The 15,913-nt window shown below is 43.7% G+C and overlaps 1 long non-coding RNA gene across 2 annotated transcripts; it reads right to left on the bottom strand.

Annotated features, from left to right (window-relative positions):
* Positions 1 to 4,441: 4,441 nt before the first annotated feature.
* LOC143015925 (uncharacterized) lies at positions 4,442 to 7,500 on the bottom strand. Of its 2 annotated transcripts, XR_012965475.1 has the most exons (4): positions 7,416 to 7,500; positions 6,777 to 7,004; positions 6,230 to 6,295; positions 4,442 to 6,149 (listed from the first exon to the last, which is right to left on the bottom strand). It is a non-coding gene; the product is annotated as an uncharacterized LOC143015925 (long non-coding RNA). The 2 variants fall into 2 exon arrangements; XR_012965474.1 differs by having other exon boundaries at positions 4,442 to 6,295.
* Between the last annotated feature and the right edge of the window lie 8,413 nt (positions 7,501 to 15,913).

The following is a 15,913-nucleotide window of genomic DNA, read 5'->3' as shown; positions in this document are numbered from 1 at the left end:
TAACTGAAGTGAACGTTCGGGATTGAATGAATATAAAGGAAGCAAATGGCCTAGTGAGTATAACTTACTCTTCTTCTCTCAGATGACACAGATTTTAGTCATGTGTTGGATAACATCTGGTCTAATCAACTGCCCTGAAGTCACTCACTCCCTAACAGTGACACATATATACATTTGACATCGCTTAGGTCAGAGTGCAAAAGTACTAAGGCAGAAGTACTTGTGATTTGTGTATGAAATACAGAGACAATTATAAAACATTTCTTATTTATATCTACGTATGATGACCAAATTATTTTCAGTCACTCAGTATGTTGGGGCCCATGTAAACAACCTTTGCTTTGATATGCTCCACTCAACATATTGGGTTTAGGTTTCTGAACTACTTCATCTTTATTGAATTCTCAACGTTCATGTTACGAGATTGCTTTCCTATCTTAAATTGTTGGCTGTGACATCACATTGCTCTCTTGTTTTATTGATTCCTTTGCGGCGGCCCTATTCTCACATTCGCCTGGTTTGTTTTCCACACCTTTCTAGGGAAGTGGAAAACCCAGACTGTATTTGAAGCCATAACTTAATTACATGATACAACCACTTCTTCTCAATTTAAGATTAACTAGGCAACACCACGAGTACACACAGTACAGTACATGAAGCAGCCATAGCTGGGATGGGTTGGGCTTCACAACTCTACCACAATAACCTCACTGTTATGAGCTCAACTATACTCTACCTCCTCAGGTAAAATAAACAGACAACCGTCTCATCCCAGCGCACACATAATAACAATACACATCATTCACCTGTTCTGTCAGCAGTTGGCTGGAGTCACTTTGACACATGTTTGCGTTCATATTCCTATTTGCCTTCGAAGTTGCAGTGCTAAAATGCCACCAATGAAAACATGACTCTGATGTCATTTCCTTGCAATACTAATGATATTTAGTTTTTGTAGTTTTATATTCCACAACTCCGACAAAACACACTGTCTTAACCTTAGCAGGCCTGGTAGTTAAACTGGATGTATGTGTGTGTATGTGCGTGTTTTTCACTTGTGGTGTACAAAAGCCAACTCGGAGGGAGAGGGTGCCCATTGTGTATGTATTCTGGTGTAGTGTGGACAATGGGGTGGAGAGGAAAAAAACACACTTGTTTACAGATAAACTGGTTTGGACAGGAAGCCAGTAAGGAGGAGCTCTGTGTTGTTAAAACAGGCATGTGGAGAGGCAGGGATGAGCCAGCAAAAAACATCACTATGACCATAGGGAACACCATGATGCAGATCTTAGAGACATCACACACACACACACACACACACACACACACACACACACACACACGCGCGCGCACACGCGCACACGCACACGCGCGCAAATATCCACAAATGCTCATGTGCAGTTTTTACAGCTATGCAGATAGAACAGATAGTTCATGGTACAAAAACAACTCTTGTTTTGCTGTTTTGAAAAGGTTACACAGAAAACAAGAGTAACTAAAAGTCTTCTCTGACTTAAACAGAAATTTCAGTTTGTTTAGTTTCACTCCGGCCCAAATTAACAAGATAAAAAGGCCCTCGTGGGTTTCTGTTAGCAGTGCCAAACAGTAGCCAAAGTGAGGTCTGCTGAATACTATACAGTCCATCCTGCATTGTGTCACCGTCACATGAGCACACACTGCCTTCCATTAAGGAGGAGATCCTTATGACTCAAAAAAACACAAGTCACATGTCACTACACAAATGAACCATGCTACTCAGACGGCTCCGTTATCCAGAGCACTTTTTTGCAGCCACAAACGAAATCACATAATAATGCATCTCTTCATTAGGAAGGTTGGGACCGAGCAGGACTCTTCCTTGTCTTCTGCTGAACAAGAGCTCTACAGTGTCATGTATTGTTGTGTTTGGCTAAAGAACAGCAAACGCTACTACAAAGTTGCCATGCTGGGGCATTTTAACTGGATGTAATTTGATTTCATGTTAGATGACTTGCGTGCATGGTTGGCCGTTACACTCAGCTGCTTCTCGTTCAAGGATGAGTTTTATGGGACTTTTTTTCTCCCTTCTCTGTCTCAAAGAGTCAAAAACTGGCCCTACGCACCACCACCAGAGACGGGACTGCATCGCATCAAGTAGAGAAACGGATCGCAGCAGCTCACTTCAGCAAACACTTCAAGACTTAATAATAAAGATCTGTATCCTGCTGTATTCCTGGAGTGGAACGAGCACCACAAACAGAACTACTGACACGTAGATGTAAATTAAAAACACTCCAAAAGGTTGATTAAGGACAGAGGCACCCATGTTCACTGTAGGCCTGACATTCTGCAGGGTTTCATGCTAAAACAAAGACAACAGTGGGCGATTTGACTCTCTAGTCTAGCTGATGGTGTGCTATACATCAAAATCACGAGGTTTATTCAAAAGGAGTTCTCAGGCTTTATAATAATAAGACATGCAGGGAATGTTGGCCCTCTGGGGTCACCTAAGGCTGATTTATACATCACTTAAACCATTCTTCTCACTTCTCTCATTCCGAAGGTGAATTAAGGTTCAGTGAAGCTACGTCTTCCCATTCACTGGGTGAGGCCTCTATCATCCTAACATCAGCAGCAGGAAATAAAATCCCTTCATCTTTCAGTAGCGCACAGTAAATATTAGCCAGAGTAAAAGGTCATGTTGTTATTTGTGGATGTTTGATAGGCTTTAAAAAGGACGGTGCCTCATGAAAACAACAATCCAACAGTCAAATGAGCGATACTATGAAACAAAGCATTATGAGAGACTATATGGGCTTACTCTATTAACGTGGCCTATTCCCTCATCTTGGTCTTTACAGAACACAATGAGCCCCACTCAGAGCTCCATACTACAGAGAGTCTCCATTGATGTGTCCTAAGTTCCCCTCCCCCTCCCTCTATGAGACATCTGTAGCAGCTGCCCTCTTGTGCTCCTGTCAACAGGGTTGTGTGTGAGTATACGCATTGTCGAGGTGGGGTTGGGTGGGAGGTTAGTGTGGGGCGTGTTATGACACCTCCCCCTTTGGAGAGGTCCAGCCCGCACACTTGTGGGACATCACATTTATCAATGGCTAATAGTCACTAGCAGGTCACCCTGAAAACACAACAGAGACCTTTGACCTCTCTTTAGCACAAAGACTGAGCGCTGGTCGTATTAGCCCCCGGGCCCTATTAAAATGTCCACACACGTCATGCACACACACTTGTGATCCATACACAACCTGTATGAATCTGTATTTGCAGTGAGGATTGATGATAACACATTGTCCTTATCTGGCATGATCGCCAAATTTGCCTGGAGTAGTCTGGAGGGTTAAGTGGAATCACAAGACCAAACTGTTGATTGGAGACATTTCATCATGCGTGGGAAACTGCTGGAGAGTAACTGTTACCTTCCCCTACATGAGTGTGAACAGAAGAACCTTTAGGGTAAACAGTGTAAGGTCTTTAACATCACCACTCAGACATCTGACTTCCTGGATGACTGGGACAAGCCTCAACAAACAAGTTCAAATGAAAGCAAATAACACAGACAATATTATACTCAGGGTCCCGCTAAATACTATCACATGCTTGACCAGCGAGCTCAAATGTTACACCGCAAGAAGCCCTTTTTCTTTTGTGCGTGTGTGCGTTTGTGCACAAGTGTGTGTGAGTGTAAAATCTTATAGACATTCTCGCAGACAGCAATCAAATTAAGTGTGTATAATTTCAAGAGTAGCCTAAAATTACATTATAAACACAGCAGAAGGGTCAGGGCAGAAATTACAAGGGACAATTAAGGGAGAAAGCAGCAAGGACAAAGGCTGAAGGAAAGTGTTTAGTAATAAGAAAGGTAGAGAGAGAGAGAGACAACCTGGACTCCACGTGAACAGCGAAATAAAGTTCTTGTGAAAATATTGTATTCTAAATAGTAACAGATCATCTTGGACTATTACAGCAATCACAGTGAAAGTAATGCTGTCTGCGAGCACAGCTGAGCCTGGGGAATCAAACAGTGTTTTGGAACTCTGTCATACATTTAACACCAACTGTTGTCTAGGCTGTCTTTTTCCAGATTTAGCGCGGGGCCATCAACCAAATTTCCTTGAGGGCTGAGTTTGCTAAGCAATCACATTTGATTAATAACATGACAGACATCTCTCACTGTAACAAGAGCGAACGAAAGAACAAATCATGATGCATATGGTGCCTGTGGGTGTTGCTTTCCATTATGAGTATAAATTGATAGCTACTTTTAAGACATATTTCAGTTGCCCACGGTGGCATTACTCATATTGCATCCTGGTCTTGTATTTTTTTTATGTAATGTACAATTCTGAAGACAGTGTTTATATAAATATATACTGAAAGTGCTGATTGAGGATATTTTATCGCATATATATATATATATGTACTAGATAAATAAAATTGACCAGGCACAAGCACAAAACAGGTATTCAGTGTTTCCCCACAATATGCTTTCACAGCATGAACAGGCGCTATCCTATGGCCCTCCATACTCTCCGCTGTGACCCGGGATGGAAAATAATAATGAATAGTTACAGGATTCATTCACATTCATCCATCCACTGAACAATTCTATGCAATAAATAGATCAGCAAAACAATAACACACTATAAAGCATTGTAATCATGTCGGAGTTGGATGATGAGAGGTGGACGACTGGCAGGATGATGTCCAGACTGTACTGTTGGCAAATTAATATATGTATCTCTAAAAGCATTCAGAAGGCAATGAGACAGATACACGTCGACAGTGTTCTGATACCTTTACTGGACTGTGGTCATAAACATTTTTCATTTCAATTTCTCATTTTAAGCTATTACATTTTCCACACAAGCAGGAGCATTTAGAGTCTGAAAGGCCGTCCCTTACTGACCGCTGAAATCAACAGACTTCATCATCTGCTCTGATCAATGCTGTACAGATAAATGCACACACATTCTGATTGTGACAAATATTTTGAACAAGTATGGTGCATACTTTAGACACACTTTGCAAGCTTTTGAACCTGCTTGGTTTTAGGCACACATGTACAATCTTACACAATCCTGTACCAAAGCTTATTGTTCTGTGTTTGTTGACACTGACGTGAACAAAGAGAGAGAGAGTGAGAGAGAGAGATTTGATTTGACTCTATGGTCACTTTACTTTACATTTTGAGCAACTTTGATTCTAACGCTAATGGAATATTGCAAACGCTTCTCAGCATGATGCAATCTTATGCACCACTGCTGAAAAAATCACCATAGAATTGAATTAGCACCTCACTGACACTGTCACTCAAAACGGAACAAAGACGGAACATCATACAATTCACAAAGGTTGCAGGGTTGTTGTGTCAGGGGATTAAATTAGAATATAGAGATTAGTGTACATTATTAATCAATTACATCAACCAAAGTTACCTCTAACGTGATTTTCAGAGTAGTTGTTCCTACTTGTTGCTGTTTAATTACATCACCCACATCAACAGACAACATTTGGGTGTGATATTTTCTATTGCCATTGTTTGGTGAAAGGTTTCACATTTATCATCTGTTTTCTCACTGAAATTGCAGCTGATGAATTTGATTGGATTGACACATATTATTGAAAACCAGGGCATCATTTACAGGAGCCTAATTATGAGACATAAAAAACTTACATTTCAATTCATATCCTAGATTAAATCACACTACCTGGCCGTGCCCTCAGCTCACAGCACATCATCAGTCGTTTGTGACTGACCGGCTGTGAAAATGCTGATTGACAAAAAAAAGTAGAAGCAGAGGACCAAAAAAAATCTTCATCTTCATATTTCAAACACCAAACTCCTCTATTCATTGTCCTGTTTCTGGACTACAAATTGAAAAATCGTGCGGAAGTCCCTCCCTTCACAGGCCGCTGTTCTACTTCGATGATGTAACCACTTTCCAAATATAGCGTGTTGCTGATGGCTAAACGGCTCCCCCATTGGCCGAGGAGGCTGTCAGTCACGTGACGTCACCCAGATCGTGTTATTATTGTAAACAGCCCGCCTGCTTTCCACCGACGCTCTGTGCCGAGCCGACTACTCCATCCAGTCCTTTGTTCATACACTGAAAAGACCGACGCGACAAAGCGCAGCTACCGTCCGCCCAAAACTGCGGATTAAACCACAAAGCAAAGTTAAACACGCCATCTAAAAATGTCCAAACATGTCTATTGAGTAAAATCAACTCACAGCTCGGTTGGACATGTTTTATGTTGGTCGCCGGGATCTTCACGCAGCCGGCGATGGATCATACTGCTGCATGAATAACAAGAATAACAAACTAGCAGCTGTAATGACCGTGTAGACTTGTCAATGCACAGCCCGATCGCGTGGACGAGGACGGCGGCGGTTGTTGAGGCTGATTTCACGTCCACACGGCAGACGAGCGAAACCTTTTGAATCTATTCGCTCTGTTATCAGTGTAGTTGACGTCTCGGGAGTCAATGGCTCCTAAATGTCAAACATTCTATAGAAACGGACGCAAACTTGAGCATTTTCTTGTAAACAGCATGCAAGCTCGACGTCGCCAACAATGAATATGACATAACTTCCATTCTATCTTTCGACAGCGTTTTCCTCAAGGAGACTTTAGATCCCACTACTTTGTGTCTAGAGAGATTCGATCAAAACGACTTTATTCCGGCGGTGACTGACATTGTTTGGCAAACTAAACTAACCGAGAGTTCACAAAGCAAAAAGTTCAAAATGACTCCACTGAATGTTTAATGGCACTTACTTACTAGACAGCCTGGGTGCGTTCCGGGAGCGATCGGCTGCATCTCCCTCCTTCCCTGCCGGCCGCCGGTGACACCCTCACCTCGACATTTCCATCCAGGCAAGTTGACAACAAGCTTCCACTCTCCGGCTAAGTGCAGTTTCAGCAAAGCTTCAAGGAAGTTGTTTCTTTTGTTCCAGTGTTTTTGGTTGCGTCAATGTTGCGAAAAGGGGGGAGGCGGAGCGGCGACTACCGAGAGAGAGAGAGAGAGGGAGAGAGAGAGAGGCAGAGAGAGAGAGGGGGGGAGAGAGAGAAAACATCTGAGCGCACTACAGCCTTTATAGTTCGCACGGCTGGACGTTCACACACACATACACACGGAGAAAAAAAATCATCCAAATCCCCGTCAAAGTCCTGTCGTCAGATCGGCTCACGTGTGTGTATCGACCAGCATCCCTTCACACCGAAACAAGGAAGCTCAACACAGTGCGCGGTGCCCGGTCTCGTAGGTGATCCAAGTCGACCGGACTACTACAGGTCGGTGCGCACGGTGCGCGCAAAGGCGGACCGAAACGTTCGCGTACACTATACAAGCTCCATCCGGTTGATCGGTGAATATGCTGTATCGATAATCGTACATATTTGCGGTTTGACGCTCACCTTCGCTTCCGTCGCTCTCCGGTCTGGATGCTTTAGTAACTTCACCGACCCGCATCCTGCAAAACCAGGACGCACTCGCACGCATTTCGCCTTCAAACTCTGTCAGCGCCGAGTGTTTCCACCTCTTCCCCGGTACCGAGCAGCAGCACTTATACACAGACACACACACACACACACACACACACACACACACACACACACATAGACACACACACCGTCAAGCAGAATCTCATCGATCTCAAAATGTGGAAGTTAAACGTTAAAAAATATAAAAAATAGTCGCGATCTGTCACATTATGTTGATCTCTAAATGATACCAAAGTTTGGTTTCAGTTTAGCTCTTAAAGATCAAGACAAGTGGACAACATATTCTCTGAGTGGGTTTGTTGATATGTGACTGTGAGAGAGGCGACAATGGAACACATACAAACATAAACATATAAAGTCTAACGCTGTGTTACTTTCATGTTATCAAACGTCAACCTGCAGATTATGATTTCATGACTTTGAAATGTATATCGAGTCGGTCCCCGGTCCTGGACCCCCGGGCTGGACGGGGCTGAGGCGGCTTTACAGGCTCCTATAGGCGGGATCCTGCATCGTGTTAGTGGGCTGATCGGATACAAAGGTGAGCTCCCTCTTACAGCAGCGTTGCGTCAGGAAGTTGTTGGAATCCGTGAAGTCGCCATCAAGACGCCCTTCGCTCCATCCAGCCTGATGAGAAGCGGCGCGCTGTGAGGAGACGACTCCAACAAAAAAACGCTTTAATGATTGATCTTCTATTCCAAATGCGGATCAATAAGAGAACAATAGTCTCTGATAAACTATAAGACTTCACTGCGCAAGTTTATGATCAAACGTCCAGCGAGAGAAAGAGCAGAAAGAGGAAATAGAGACGTGTCTGATACACACTGCACCTCAACACACACACACACACACACACACACACACACACACACACACACACACACACACACACACACACAGATAATGACAAAAGCATGTGAGAACTCTCTAAGCAGGTGCACTATAGAACCACCACAGGCCTCGATCTGCTGCAAAACAAGCCGAACTGAAAATAAAAGCTGGAGATTCTGGAGATGAAAAACAACCTCACACACTCTTTGACCCTAAACGAGTTCTTATGTCTCAACACTGATGTGAAACTACATTTTGTAGAGTTGTGAGGATACATGGAGGAAGTTGATTTTAGAATAGATCCCATTTATGGCAGTGAAAAAAAGCCTTACTCTCGCAGTGTTTACACAGCTGAGGTGAGCTGTATTTTCCACCAATTATGCCATACTGCTCCTTTCTCAAGGTCTATCAAGGAAAAGGAATGAAGCAGCGAACCATTGCATGTATGTCCGAGCACTGCGGAGTAAAAACTGCAGTTTACGATCCCAAATAATGAAAATATAAAAACTTATTCCAGTCTAACAAACATCCGTTTGCAGCAGGAAGCACTAAAGCAGCGTTTCTCTTGCTGTGTCACCTCCAGATCAACAGCAATCACATTTCCCTGAAGCTGTAACTCCTGCTTGTCCTCTGAGCAGCAGGTGCAACTCCAAACATTACATCTTACAGGTCATCTGTGCCAAATTGTAGAGTAAGACGCTTTTATTGTTTGTAGCATTCAAAGATTTTTCAGAGAAAAGTGTCAAATATCAACACGCAAATCCTATAATAACACAAAACAGAACACACACAACATCAGAAAGCAGAACCTGCGAAACACACGCATTGCATTATGTTAGTTAGTTGGAAAAGTGCCTTGTTGTGAAAAATAATATTTCACAACTATTTATGCTGATTACTGGACACTGCATTGTATTCAGTTTAAACAGGATATTTGTAAATGTGTATCGTGTTTGTTGGGGGAATGTGCGTTAATCAATTCATTACTAAAGTATGATTTAGCGCAAAAACGTTCACCAAATATTGTAAATGTATTCTTTATGTCGATCTTAGCAGGAAATAAAAGCTAAATCAAATTAGAACGAAGTCTGTGTGATTCCATTGTGGCGCAAATTCAATAGATCTGATGACAGAAACTTCTGACTGTGACAGAACGTCATATCCTCTCACACCACGCGCGTATGAACGTGTGTGTGTGTGTGTGTGTGTGTGTGTGTGTCTCTCGAGCTCACAGTTATTTAGCAATATTTGAATATTCGTCCGACGTGTGGGCAGATGCACAGTCAGAATGCAAAGAGTCCCAGTAATCAGGTGATGATCATGATGGAGCTGCGGTCTCACCTTAATGTCATCGATGACAAACAAAGTCAGACAACAGAGAAGCTATTTGTGCTCTGTGAAGAAGATTTGTATGTATTTTATATTTCCAGCAGACGGAATCCTCACCTGGTGTGTTTGTTTTATTTTGTGCACAGCCCGGGACAGTCAAACAAAGATAAAAACAGAAACAAACTCCCACTCCAACCTGTTTGTGAGACGTCCCTGGCTGAGACGCGATAGTCTGTTTCACTGCACTTACGCATTCTCGACGGGCAAAAAGTTTGACCGAGCGCATAAGGGGCCATTCAACCTGAGCTGGGATAGTTAAAGCATCGTGCGATTTGTTTAACTCAATCACAAATAGAATTTTAGAGCATGAGGAGCAACTGAAAGGTCATATTGTGTGGGAGGAATCTGTATGAGTCATAACGAAATACTCACTAGCTCGTGTGTGTGTGTGTGTGTGTGTGTGTGTGTGTGTTTGTGTGCGTGTGTGTGCATGACACCCTGATAGCACACACACACACACACCTCTTAACTATCTGGACCGTTCCGATGTTTATCTGTAGTTTTAAAAATTATAAATCAAGGTCAAATAAAGTATATTTTCTCTCAATTGAACAGAAAGTCACTCCTTGTCCTGACAGCATTCTTTGATCTTGTCAGATCAACTCAGCCAGACTGCTTTGGTGTTCAGTCTTGTTGTCTTGATTTTGATTTTCTTACAAATCACATTACACAATATTTAATGAAGATCTATTGCTGACAGCTTTGGTGGCACATGAAAGCTTCCCAGTCACTCTGGACTGGAAACGCTCTGCCCGCATGCAAACATAATCACTATCACTCTGTCAATGATCCCCTTGTCAGCCAGGCAGCCATCCCAGATCAATGATGCTCACTCAATTAACCTGATAGATAAAATGTCAGATTATGGATGGGAGCATGTAGCTTTCACTGAGTGAACGCATTTGCATCCTGGATTGCGTATGTATGTATGTGTTTGTATGTGTATGTGTGTGTGTGGGTTGGGGGGGTGTGGGGGGGGGGGGGGGGGGGTGCACAGAAGAGACAGTGGGTGAGGCCTGTCCCTTGTATGTCACCCTGTGTTCAGAGCAGAACTAGGTCAACAGAGACCGCTGGTTGGTGAATTGGAACGGTGCAGCTCGTTCACACACAGGAAAGAAAAAAAAAACCGGAGAAGAAAATCCTTGCCTTGGATTCAGGGATAATTACAGAGTACTGTAGGACTGTTTGACCAATTTGTCCCACTAAATAAACCTTTTGGCCATTTGATTGGGCATGAGGCGTCACTGAGCTCCTCGCTGGTCGCCTCCACTTTGACTCTTTAATGCAAACTTACCTGAGTGAGTTCTGAAAATCTCACAGGTGTTGGAGTAGAGCTCGTAGAGGAAGTGTCCTGTTCCGGTCTGCACATTTGCAAAAACAATGCCGGACTCTGCAGTTTTCTCTGGGCCCCTCCCCCATCTGACCAGTAATACCACACATAGAGCCAGTAGTTATCGATGACTCTTTCTAAATTTAGCCCCTCCCAGATTGATAATCTTGTTGATAGTACTGCAGGGTCACAGCAAATGACCTTGGACTCCATTGCCCCTTTAAAAAATAAGATAATAAACAATACTCAAACCATAGCATACATCACGAAAACCTGAAAGTATATGGCAATCCACAAAAGAGGAAGAATCGTGTTCAGTTGGGTAAGACAGCCTCAAAGCATATAGGAAGGCCCTGTGTAATGCCTGAGCTGCCTATTACTCATCACTAATAGAGGAGAACAAACACAGCCCACGGTTTCTTTTTAGCACTTTGGCCGGGCTGACAAAGAGCCATAACTCTATTGACACATGTATCCCCCATAGATATCAGTAGTAATGATTCCATGAACTTCGTTGACGATAAAATAATAACAATTAGAAATAGGATTCATCACTTCCTGCAATCAATAGGCACAGATGTATCCTTAATCACAGGAACCATAGAAACAGCAGGCAAACCATATATATTTTGATACATTCTCTCCAATTGACCTTACTGAACTATCTTCAGTGACTTCCTCATCTTAATCATCTCTGCTAAATAAGATAAATCCTCTCCCTAGTAACAGGTTATGTAAAGCTCAGAGTCATATAGACAGTTCATGCTCTAAGTATGGATCTATAGATTGCAGAAAGGTGTATTTAATCATCCAGGCACTGCAGGTACTTTGCTTTGTAGAACAAATAAAGCAGAGAGAAAAGAAAAGAAAAGTGTTGAGAACATAAGCAATGCTCTGTTTGTTTGCTATCTTCTGTCGGGTGTGTGTTTGTCTAATGTATGTAGCAGGGCTGCAGGCAAACAGGGACAACAGGGAAACTCACACACACGTTGACACTCAATGACTGATATTGTGTCTCATATTCACAGAGCACTTATGGGGTCGCGCCCATAGGGACAGCCAGTGTTTTTGTGATGAGTTCCCCCGTCCTATCACGCCCGGTCTGGGAGCACAATGGAAATCAACAGGTAACTTAGCAACGTGAACCAAACCGTACAATGCCCGATCGCTATATGTCCCCTCGCTTTCTTTTGCCCTATAGAGGCCCGATATCACTCAGACACATGCAAGGCAAACTCACCCATCAGTACAGACCTGCAGTGTAATATCCAATCCTGCTTCCTCTTTATCCTCAGTTGAGAGCTTGACTTTGCCGTTGGACATTTGAGTGTGTGTATGTGTGCGAGAGTGATAAAGGCGCAAAGAGGAAACACGCGGAAGTGACCAAACATATCAGCGGTGTATTAGAGGGATTCAGCTGGTGCCTCATGACTGAGGCCTATGAATAAGATCAGAAGAGAGTAGGAGTGTGCCAATGTTGCCATACCAATGCTGCAGAGAGAAGACTGAAGATAGGAAAGAGTGGATGGTGATTGGTTCTGGCATGGCTACACAACATAACAACACAACCACCATATGTGGAGCAGGGCAGTCCTACAATTTCATGTGATGTTTAGTTCATATTATATATTATGTTATTCACAATAATCTGTATGTTTCCTCTCAGGTACGGGAGGCCGTGTGCCCTGGAGTGTGTGACGTGATGGAGGCTTCCATTCAATGAGGAGAAATCCCTGAAATCACCTGCTTCCCCACATTTCATTACACAGCCGCCACTTCTTTTCTCCCTCCACCATTGTAAGCAGCGTGAATGACCGGACAAGGCTGTGAAAAAGTGTCAGATGAGTGTAGCCGATGCTGCTACGCTTTACGCCGCTGTGTGCTGATAGATGGCAGCCAGTAATAATACTGCTAAGAATAGATGCCGGTCAGGGTAAAAAGAGAATTTCACAGCTTCATCTCAGCTGGTTATTTTGTTTGATTGTCCTTAACCAAATTCTTTCTGCATTGTGTGGACTCACACCCTCACATCACGACCAGCCCTCCCTCATTCTCCTCCTATTTCTCATCCTTGCTGCTCTGCCCACACTACATGCCGCTCTATTTATACTGTTGAGTCAGTTTGGTTCTGACAGCAGTAAGCAATGAGACTGAATCATCTTGTATTATGAACAGCAGCTTTAATCCGGCCATATATTGTCACCCAGTTGTAGTTGCTAAAAGCGTCACTATGTATAGAAAATGACCCATAAATACAACTTAATCACCAAAACAATGAATCAGAATGTGAGTACATCACTGTGTGTGCCAAGTGGAATGCCCTCAGCGTGGAGCAGTGACTCCAGAGAGGGTGAGCTGGAGCTGATGCTGGGCCATAGGTGTCTGATTTCAGATGGCAGGCATGCTGGGAGCACACTGTGGAGCACAGCACAGCCAAGTGGACAACAATGGAAACACGCAGAGACACAAGTGTCCTTTCCTGAGATCCCATTGTGTGTGTGAGCGTGTTTATTTGTGAGCACATGCCAGTGTATGTGTGGACATATGTGCTTACAGCATGTGTTACATACACTGTGCATATAGTGCTACAATGCAGATACATGCTTGTGTGTGTTGTGTGTGTGTGTGTGTGTGTGTGACTGATACTACATATTTTTGTTTTTAAATGATTGTGTATGGCGTGTTCATGTGTCTCTTTGTATCAGGTCACTGATATTGATTTACTTGCACTCGAGGTGCACTTTAGCTGTGCTCATGCATGCAGCACTTCCCTCAGGATTGTAACACCTGCAAATGGAGCAAGTAATCCTAAAAGAGAGAGAGAGAGATGTGAGACAGAGACACAGAGAGAGAGGGAGATGTGAACCTGCAAGACTGAGGGGAAGAAAATTAGACATCAAAAATCAGAAATATAAAATGCACATGGTCGCCTTTACCTCTCAGCCATTGTCTCTTTTATACTGTCACTTTCCTTTGTTTTTCACTTAAGTCCCCCTTTCTCTCTCTCTTTCTGTCTCTCTCTTTCTCCCTCTCTCTCTTTTCCCCCTCTCTCTCACTCTCTAGCTCTCTCTCCGTCTCTCTTTAACTCACTGGAGGATGCTAACCCATCAGGTCCCTTGGCTCCCTTCCATGGGATGATGTCATTCTAGATGACATCACCATGCAGTGTGTGTGTGTGTGTGTGTGTGTGTGTGTGTGTGCGCGCGCGTGTGTTTATGTGTATAGATGTGTATGTGTGTCCCCCCCTCCCCCCACTCCTCCTTCTCCTGCAGCCCTCCCTCTACTTCTTTCCTCAGAGGGAAGGTGCTGTTTGACACACGCTCACTATACCAAGACCGTCGGCCAAACTGCCGTGCTAGCACAAGTACTTTGAGGCAGCAGGGCAAGGAGAATGAGAGAGACTGTCAGTAAGCCAGAACCGCGCGCGCACCCACACCCACACAGACACACACACACACACACACCCACACAGACACACACACACACACACACACACACACACACACACACACACACACACACACACACACACACACACTCACACTCACACTCACACTCACACAAAAGAAAGAGAGAGCGGTTAGTCTTTACAGTGTAAGTGAATTGGTGTGAGGGTAGAGAGAGGAGGTCTGAGGTGTGGCAGCGGCTCAGGAAGGGGATGGGCTCCGAGGGGCAAGTTAGTTTAATTATACAAAATTGCTGCTACTATAATACCACAAAGCTGGGACATACAAAGTCATTAAGATTCAAAGTACACACACGAGTACCAGACTGTCTGAAATCTTTTTAACTCTTACATGTCAAACTGAACAATCACACACTGGCTCTCTGATAAACAGCAGCACATGAAACGCTCCCACTTACAGCTCTGCACTGTAAGGCTGCGGCTTGAGCTCACATTTATTCACTAACACTTAAGAAAGGAAACAATGTGGAGGTAATCTTTCAATTTCTGTGCAATTACCTGATGAGTACTGGTGGCAAGCAATACCCTCAGTTTTTTGCCATGACCAATTTAGCACAAAGATCTTCTCACTTACGTCCTTCATGCGAGCCTCCGTGCAGCAGAGGCACTCCCACACTGAAACACGCCTGGGCTTTATTGAGCACAGTTGGCACACTCTGAGCCGATGATGTCATCCTAGCAAACGGGCCAACGATATTGGGATCAGCAAGTTTCTGAAATGAGAAACAGTGCGGGTAGATGTTGCGTGTAGTTGTGGATTGGATCCGTCATGGTGAAAGGTAAAGCAGAGATGGCACGTCCGTTTCCTCTTTTTCCTTTTTCGACGTGGGACAATGGCAAAGCTTTGGAGGGAGACCGTGTGCCCGCAGGAGCTGCTCTCAGATTACATGTTTCCAGTCGCAATATATTGAAGCATGGTTGGAGGTTTTCATGCAGAGGTACTGAGGAGTTTCACACAATGAAGACATCATTTTGGGGGATTTGTAACATGGTAGGATGCAGATTTTAACCATCAGATTTCTGCATTGTTACACACACACACACACACTGTGCACTAAGGCAGAGACGTCATCCTCAGTATGATAAGTGGATTGTGAGGTCCTGGGCTTTGGTCATGCAGTTCACCCGTCTGTCCCCTGTGTACAGGCCAGAGCCCCCATCACCTCCACCTGCTCCCGTCCACAAACAGCTAAATTTAGACCAATAAGGAAGCTTGTCTGTGGGATGTGAGACGGGAGTGAGATCCTCCAGATTGGTGGAAAACTGGCGCTCTCATCTTTGTGCCAAACATGGAGAGAGAGGGGGGGTTACTGCAAAAAAAACATGAATTTACAAAAATGTTAAGAGCACCATTTGTGAACGATGTTGCATCATTATCAGTTTCATTACGATTTG

This window comes from Genypterus blacodes, unplaced genomic scaffold, assembly GCF_046128005.1.
Source record: "Genypterus blacodes isolate CSIRO-AG114 ecotype Tasmania unplaced genomic scaffold, CSIRO-AGI_Gbla_v1 ptg000214l_1, whole genome shotgun sequence".
Lineage (NCBI taxonomy): Eukaryota > Metazoa > Chordata > Actinopteri > Ophidiiformes > Ophidiidae > Genypterus > Genypterus blacodes.
The sequence above is the reverse complement of the archived record's forward strand: the minus strand, read 5'-3'. Positions and strand labels throughout refer to the sequence as shown.